Raw genomic sequence first — 9571 nt, forward strand, 5'->3', positions numbered from 1 at the left:
TACAATAATTCAGTAAATGAAGATTTATGAACCAGAGAAAGTTTGCTATTTTTGATTGCTAAATTACCTAAATCCTTACAGTTGCTGACCCTTAAGACACAATAAATAACAACAGTGTCCTATATATCTTCACACTGCAGTCATTCAGCCAAGGAGCGGCTAACCCTAATCTGCCCAATGAACTTACGCTCCAAGAGATGCTCCAAACACCCTCAATGCTAAATTTAGCTCACTGATGGTATTTTGGATGGATGAGGATTTTTTTACATCCTTTAAAAGGGAAAGGAATCCTGGTGACTAACGTCCAGTCCACGTTGGGAGTTAAAAGTAGATCCAGTATGTAAACAGTCTGGCTTTTGTTTCCGAGGACCGACCATAGTTTCTGTCCACACTGCACTGACGTTGTGTGTGTTAATCAGCTCACTGATAGGCTGGCAGGCATGGCGGCAGTGTGTGTGAATGAACCTATACTCACACACTCCGAAGGAAAGACAAACACTCATGCTCCTTTGTGACCAGTGTGTGTGTGTGTGTGTGTGTGTGTGTGTGTGTGTGTGTGTGTGTGTGTGTGTGTGCGTGTATGTGTGTGTACATATTAAGAATATCAATAGTGTTTTTTGATCAAAACTATCTGACGTGTTTGTATTGTAATGTATTGAAGGTGTATGGGTACAAGACAGATCTAAAGGATATGAATCAAAGTCCTCTGTGTGTGTGTGTTTGTATATGTGTGTGTGATTATATGTGTGTCTCTGTGTCTGTGTGTATGTGTGTCTCTTTCTGTGTGTGTGTGTGTGTGTGTGTGTGTGTGTGTGTGTGTGTGTGTGTGTGTGTGTGTGTGTGTGTGTGTGTGTGTGTGTGTCAGAGGGGAAATTCCATCCAGGGGGATGTGAGGTGTGTCTGAGGATCCTCTCTGACCACTTTAAAGCGGGCCATCATCAGCGTTCCTGTGTGACTCTCGGCCCCAGCTGCATTTCTCTCTGAGGGCTCATTATTCTGGCAGGTGCCCTATTGTCCCGTCTTTGCGGGCCTTTTCATGAGCATACCAAAAACACAACACCAAAATATGCAGGGAGGAGGAGGAGAAGAGGGAGGAGGACGAGGGGGGGGTGAGTCAAAGTGAAGAAGACTCTCAAAGTGTGGCATCAAAAGAAGAGGAGAGGCTTTGTTCAGAGGGACAGCCGGTGGTTAGAGGCTGGATGTGGTGTGGCGGCCACTATAAAGACCCTGATGTGAGGGTGAGTGTGTGAGTGAAACATTACGGGACGCTCTGCAGTTCATAGCAGAGCGTCCCCCATTTGGCCTTGAATTGACATTTTTGTTCCTTTTCTGGGTCGTTCCTGGTGAGTTTCCCCGTGTAATGTCAGCCGGTTGTGGTTTCAGGAGTGAGGTGCTGTAGGGCGCTAACACCCCCCGCTGGGAGAGAGACTGTGCGTGTCTGTGTGTATGACCTCATAGGAAAGTCCTTTTGCTCTGGAATAAATACAACAAAGGAGCTGTTGACAGATGTTTCAATAACAGAAGAACAACTGATGCTGTTGTCTTTTAATCTGACCATGTGTGCGTGTGTGTGAGTCTTAGTGTGTCTCGCCAGCATCTTAAGATAAACTGAACACACAAAGTGTGTGTGGAGAAGGTTCCAGTGGAGGTGATTATCATTTGGTAGATAAATAATAGAAATTAGATTTCAAGAATAAAGTATTTGGAAATGAAAGTAGTATCTACTTTGGATACATTTGGTAATATTTCCAGAAAAAGTCTTATTATATTTTGTATAGTTATAATGTTATAATTAGAGAGAGTTATGAATGTTCATAATAAAGTTTTAAGTTTAGTTCTAATGTCTGAAAATAAAGTAATCATTTTGGGGGAAATGTAGCATGAGAAAGAAAGTGACAACGCTATGAGAAAATGTTTGAGGATGTTTATGATGTTTATGTTTGATTGAGATCAAAAGGAACACTCTGAATAAGGCAGAATGTGGTCAGAAGAAAGTTGAAGAATGCTAAAGAAAGTTAATAAAATATTAGAATGTTTTATTACAATTTTCTGTTCAATCCTATGATCCCAAAATATTGCATTTTATTTCTTAAATATCGCAACCTTTTCCATTCCCTTAAACTATTGTCTGTGTGTGTGTGTGTGTGTGTGTGTGTGTGTGTGTGTGTGTGTGTGTGTGTGTGTGTGTGTGTGTGTGTGTGTGTGTGTGTGTGTTTCTCTTCATGTTTAAACGGCCTCCCTATACACATGCCTGGTGCCAGCTGCCAAAGGAGATAAAAACGAGAGGTGAGGAAGAAACATAAAAACATAAAAACAAATCCCGGTATCTCCAGGTGATGAACAGCGACAGAGGAACGTTTACTTTTGCACGCTATCAGATGGGACACGTTCACATAGCTTCATGAGTTTTTTCTGTATTTTGACATTCCTGTATATTTAGCCATGTTGTGATTGAGCCGCTGCAGAGGGCACGGAGTCAAGAACATCAGAGGGGAAGGGACTGGGATGGGGGAGTCCTCTCTGGGCGTGGACCCATGGCTTGAGCTTGTGGATATTGGTTGGATCAAAATTAATTGTGTGGCGCCTTGGCTCGGGATCAGGGTGACTGAGTGTGCCACACACAGCCTCTGATTGTGATGATGATGCACAGGAGGAGATACCATCTGAAGTTGTTCCCCCCATATCTTTTCTTTTTTATCTCAGATTACAGGAACAGGATCCCTGGCTGTGCTGTACCTCTGTGGCGAGCTCAGAGCACACACAACAAAGGCATCTGTTGTGCTAGGCGCTCATTGTGTGCAATTTAATGTCTTCTAAATACTTTTATTGTTGACTTTTTTATCTGCATTCCGAACATTCCTTGTGGTCGGGCCAGGTTAAAGACGAAAAATATTATTGCTTTTGAGGATATAACAAGACGAGACAAGGCTCAAAAACATCAGCCTGACACACATCGCCTCAGACAAATCTGCTACTTAATTCCAGTGGTGTAGAGTAACTAAGTACATTTACTCAAGTACTGTACATTTTTGGTTACTTTGTACTTCTACCCCACTACAATTCAGAGGTAAATGGTGTACTTTTACTCCACTATATTTATTTAATACCTTTAGTTACTTTACAGGTCTGGATTAATGATGTGAAATATAATCAAGTGTTAAATCAGACTTTAGTTCCACCTGGAGTAAATTCACAAGCTACCCTGCAGTATACAAAGTCATTCAAACTAGCTGCACCTTTACCAGCTTTGAGAACACTTTAATGATCAATCATTATAAAACATATCATATATATTATTCTGAAATGTATGGTGGCCCTGGCCTGAAGTGCAAGACACCACAGCATTTCAGAAAACACTACAGCATTTCACAAAACACTACAGCATTTCACAAAACACAACAGCATTTCAGAAAACACTACAGCATTTCAGAAAACACCACAGCATTTCAGAAAACACTACAGCATTTCAGAAAACACTACAGCATTTCAGAAAACACTACAGCATTTCAGAAAACGCTACAGCATTTGCATTTCACAAAACAATACAGCATTTCAGAAAACACCACAGCATTTCAGAAAACACCACAGCATTTCAGAAAGCGCCGCAGCATTTCACATTGGACGGAAAGGCTGTTCCTTTAGGGAAACACTTCTTGTTTGTGATTGGACAGAGCCAGCAGCGCAATATATCCCAACACATCAGCTGTTAGCTGTTAGCACAAACTCAGAGCTCACGGACCAATCTACGCAATGACTACTTTTACTTTTCATACATTCATTATTACTTTGCTGATTTACTCGAGTAACATTTTGACTGGTAACAGAGTATTCCTACACTCTGGTACTTCTACTTTTTGGCCCCGTCCACACGGAGACGAAACGGATTTCGAACTGAAGTCGATTTCAAAAAAGTCTTCCGTCCACACGGAAATGGCTCAAGAAAATCATGTCCGTCCACACGAGAGACCGCTCGACCCGCTGGAGACGCTGTAGTACATATGCCAGGCCTGTAAGTGGCGCTGTACTTCCGCCACAAAATACACCAAAAGCAGCGAATAAGAACGATGACGATTATTATTATTATTATTGTTGCTGATGGTTGTGGTAGAGGAGCTGTAGATTTTGCACTAAAATATGTATCATGGTCAGTAGCATCTGGAGCACGAATGCAACCCTGTTGTTGTTATGCATCAGCAATGACGCGGGGGTGAGCAGGAGAGGTGGGGAGATGCGCGGCTATGGCGTCATCGTTTCAGGAAATGATCGTATAGGGCGTACACACGGAGCTGCAAGCGTTTCGTCTCCAGACTTACCCACTTTGGGAGCGGTTTTCAAAGTGTATCGCTTTCGGGCTCCGAATCCGCGGCTCCGTCTCGGCTTCGCGTGGACGAACCGTCTATATGATAAAGAACGTTAGCGGATACAACTGATATCGTCTCTGTGTGGATGGGGCCTTACTCAAGTACAAGATCTGAGAATTTCCCCCACCTCTGCTTATTTCAGCTAGTGAGATCACTACGTGTGAAATCACTTAACAAATTGACACGCTGCACGATTAAACAAGAGCAGGCACATTCTTTAATTACGCACTAACCTAGCCGACCTCATGATGTGAAATCACGAGTCATGGTGTTTTCTCCGACATACGATCATAAGGGCGAAGTAGCCTTAAAATAGGTACCAACCTCCAGGGATGTTTTACTCAATTATTTATTTTTCTAGACACCACAGGCCTGCAGACTGAGGTAATGCCCTGTGAGAGATTCCTGATGCCTTACCTCATGCCTGTCTGACTGAGAAACGCCTCAGTTATCTCAGCCACTTCCTTCTCTTGACCACATGCATATCAGCTGAGGTAAGGATGGAGTGGCCTGGCTGCACTGACCTGATTAGATTGGGCCTGGGAGTCAGGTGGCACACAGGGTAAAGTGGATCACATGTACAGACAATATTCTATTTTAATAAGAATATGCTCATTTACTCCTTATCTCAGAGACTTTATGTAAGAGAGCAAAGTTTAGCCTGGAAATCACGTCATATGTCTGTCTGAGTTTAATGTCTGAAGAACTGGCTCGCTGCGCATGTTTGGGACATCATCATTGAATTTATTTTAGGACAACTTTACATACTTTGTCAGTGGTTAATTGCCGGTGATGACAATGTAAGATTTGCATAATTTCAATTACTATTTAAGACTATAAACAAAGTAACATATGGAGAGTTATTTACCTTATTAAGAACACTAAGAAATTAAGTAAACGTCCATCATATCGCTTGAGTCTTCGTAAACAGTGTCAGTATCAGTAGCATTGGAAAGGCAGCGCCTTTTCTTTTCTAATGTTTGTATTTTTAACCCTTATTTTTATTTCAGCCACGTCCTTTGCTCTTTGAACTTTTCAGTGGCGGGACCTCAGCCCGTAGGGAAACCTAAGGGCTGCTGGTTTAAGTTAAAGTGGACCTATCATGCTATATTTGAATAATATAGTGTAGGACCATACCTATATAAGGCATATTTATACTTTTTATTTTTCAAAATACCAAACAGATCATGCATTTTAGCCATTCCTCATTTCGCTCAATGTAACACTGTCTTTGCATGGGCTGATTTTGTGAGAACAGCACCATCTACAGGCCTGACATATGTACTACAGCGTCTCCAGCGCTTTCGAACGGCAATGTCCGTGGCTGTCTCCTCCTGATTGGTGGAGTTAGCCCAATAGCCGTAGCGCCACTTCTGTGACATCATAGAAGTGTTCAAATCTGGATCAGTCTGTATCAGATCCGTTGCAGCCCCTTTTTAAGAGATTTGGGTATGGAGGAAAATAGAGAGGGTTGTGTTTTCTGACACTTGGTGAGTTCCCTGGAACACCAGGGACACATATTCATGTATAAAAGACGTACAAAAGTGCATTTTGCTTGATTGCAAGGTCCTTTAAATCCAATCATTTTTACCTTATTTTTACCATTGTTTTTAACCTAAAATTGTTATAAACATGATATATATGTGTGTCGTGTGTTGTGTGTGTGTGGTGTGGTGTGGTGGTGTTGGTGTGTGTTGGTGTGATTATATAACTAGTTGGACGTGAGTGGTAGCTTGCTCTTCTGTAAAAGGACGGTGGAGATGTGAACAGCGACTTTGACCCCACCTGAACCTGACCCAATCCCCTTGCCCCTGACACACACACACCACAACACAACACACCACACACACACACACCACACACACACCACCACACACACACACACACACATACACATACCCAACACACACACACACACACACACACACACACACACACACACACACAGAACACACACACACACACACACACACAAACACACACACAGCACACACACACACAACACACACACACAACACACACCACACACAACACAGACTGCTGTCCGTTAGAATCAAAGCTGAGAGGTTGAGAGGGTCTGACCTGCTGTTTGGCTGCATGGGGTGTGGAAAGAGACAAACAGGCAGCATTCNGTGGTAAATATTGCAATTCAGCTTCTCCAACGGTTATGTTTTGCTGTTAGTGAGTTGGGTAGAAAACAAACTTTTTTCTTGCAGCTATCCCAAGATTTTTCTTCTTTTGATCATCAAAGCTGTTTTGACAGGACTTAGGATCACGCTGAGAGCTCAAACCTTCCCCTAAACTCTACTTTGTTTTTGATGTGCTTATCGCCATCAGGCCAGCAGCAGCACTTCAGCTCTCACTACTGCAAAATGTTTGTCGATATTTTTGGTAACGTTTCAGGATTTCTTTCCTCCCTGAGTCTCTTTTGGCAAACATAGATATTCTAGAGACTGTGAACTTTGTGTGACTTCTTGGTACAGTAAATAATATTTCAGTGTATGGTATTTACATTTGTTGGGCCAAGAGGTATCTTTACACACAAGCATACCCATACTATAAAGTGCTATGTAGCCACACAGGGGTCAACACAACACTACAAATATCTATGCAATATATACTATCTATAAAGATTTATTTTGCTATGATATTTTGTATAAATGTTGATGCTCCCAAAAAGATGAAACCCACAGATTTTCTTTATCTCCTTACTTTTATGCCTTCATGAAATTCACATATTTTCTCTTTTGTAAAGTATCCCTAAAAATGAATCAGCTGACGGCAAATTAATTGGGTACACAGATCTCACGCCATTATTTGGTAAAAATTTCATTTTAGAATTTTTTTTTCAGACCAAAGTATCTGCCAAACAAATGAATTAGTAATCAACCATAGCTTGTTAATTAGCATATGTTAGCATGTTATCAAGATAAAATAAGATAAGATATTAATCCCAAAGTTAAATTCAGGTGTTATAGCAGCAACAATATAAGAGGCAAACACAGAGAACACATGATAATACACACAAAGATAATAAGAACAATAATAACAAATAATAGGTAAATAAAATAAGAGAAAAACATGTAGGAACAGTGTGATTAGAAATAACAAATAACACAAGTTAATCTCTGATCAGGGGAATGTAACTGCACCTGTGTCTATCACACTGAATTCAGTTGGTGAACATGTCAAACATGATATCAGCATGTTAGCATGCTGATGTTAACATTTGAATCAAAGCCTCATAGATGACTGTTACCTCTTTTTCCTTCCTCCAGGTGTTGGAAATGCCCTCTGGGAGGCTCCTGGCCACTCTGCTGGGACACACCAAGACGGTGCTGCACTGCCGCTTCAGCCCGGACGGCCAGACCCTCATCACATCCTCCGAGGACACCACCATCAGGGTGAGCTGGGAAATGTATTTTTCTTATTCCCAAATCAGCATCAGAAACAGCTTTATTGCCAAGTATGTTTTCACAAACAAGTCATTTGCCTTGGTGTATGTGGTGCATATGTTACCGGTCTCAGGATTGGGATCTGAGACGGCTGAGAACAATGACAAGAAGTCACACACGTTAGCGTATGGAATGCTCTGCTTTACTCGAAATCTTAAAATATATTTATATCTCTCAAAAATAACATAGTTCTTTATGTTTCTCAAGCACATATAGAATTAATTAAAACAATAAACTCTGAATTGAAATAAATCAACTTAAGTGAATTATCTGTATATTGTGCATATATACCTTACATGTTACTACACATACTCTGAGTGTGTCATTCACATGTTTACTATTACAAACTCATTCCTTATAAAGCTACACATATTAACAAGAACACAATAAGTGTTCTTCATAACTTATGAAACATTTACAATGAGCCTTAGCAAGGTGCTTCGTTAACCACAATAGCATTTTACATGAATACAACACACTACTAGCATGGCTAGGCCACTTCTGTAATGAATTCATGTGGTAATAAACTTCTCTATTAACATTGGATAACTCTTCTTTTCATCTACCAACATTTCTCTGAAGCCCACATTAAATTACAACGAAAGGCATTATATCATTGCGTCACGACCGTGTATCGCTAACCAGCTACAATATGAAAGAATACCAAGCTAAAGGCTAACTCGCGCTCGCATCGCGAGCTAAGCTACATGCTAACATCACGAGTGAATGAACATCAGGGTAAGTTACTGGGTTTCCAGGCAGTATCTGAACTGGACTGACATGTCTCGGTCTGTACGCTGGTTGGAGTCCGGCGCACTTCCTGCAGGGGCTTGTTCCACCTGCGGCACAACACCGAGAACAGCGACTTTCTGACCAGCAACAACCCTAATGAGTTGCTCTTGAGTAGACGTGACATGGAAGCCGTGGAGATGGACGCGATATTTACTGACTATATCGCGATACATGATATATATATCGCGATATTCTGAAATTTCCTCGAAAACACATACTTTTTTTAAATTTAACCCCTTGATGTTTACAGTCACGCCAGTATGATGATTCTAGTAGTCCCTGCAACATATGTCTGCATTAAAACATTGTTATTTATACTGTCTTCATTCGTGGTTTCTATTAAAACGATTTTAACCAACACACATAAAATATATACTTGTATAGGCCCACAGTTAGCTGCAGTCTAACGGTTATATTAGCCTACATATATTTGCCTTGAGTAACATTAAGGAGGTTTGGGTTTTTTGTAGCCTCACAGTCTCAGTCACACAGGGTCTGCCACTAACTTAACATTGGACTGAGAAACCGTTTTATTGACAGTCAGTCGATGTGCACATCAGGCTACAATATAGAAAGAAATGTGGCTCATAATGTTGGCTAACTTACTTTCTGCTTCGTCATTCTGTACCATACGGGGGGTTCTGAATACATCTGTGATTTTAGCACATTTCGCTGCCTCCTCCTCGCGTGCTTTTTTCTCCCTTTCCCTCTCTGCACCACCTTTCCTCCTTTTTTTCACAGGATGGGGGTCCATCCTTCCACAATTATTAAGGCTGCCGGTGTCAGTTCAGTCGGTCCAGTCCACACTATGGGATGTACCCGAATATTCGAATATTCGTTCGTTGGCCAACTATTCGGGTTTCAATTTCATTATTCGGATATTCTTTTTTTCAAAAAGATATTTGTTCTTTTCAACAAAAAAAATTGTTTTCTAAATGTATGCTATTAATAAAGGCAAATTGC

Source organism: Notothenia coriiceps, unplaced genomic scaffold, assembly GCF_000735185.1.
Source record: "Notothenia coriiceps isolate Sejong01 unplaced genomic scaffold, NC01 NC01_scaffold00037246, whole genome shotgun sequence".
Taxonomy (NCBI): domain Eukaryota; kingdom Metazoa; phylum Chordata; class Actinopteri; order Perciformes; family Nototheniidae; genus Notothenia; species Notothenia coriiceps.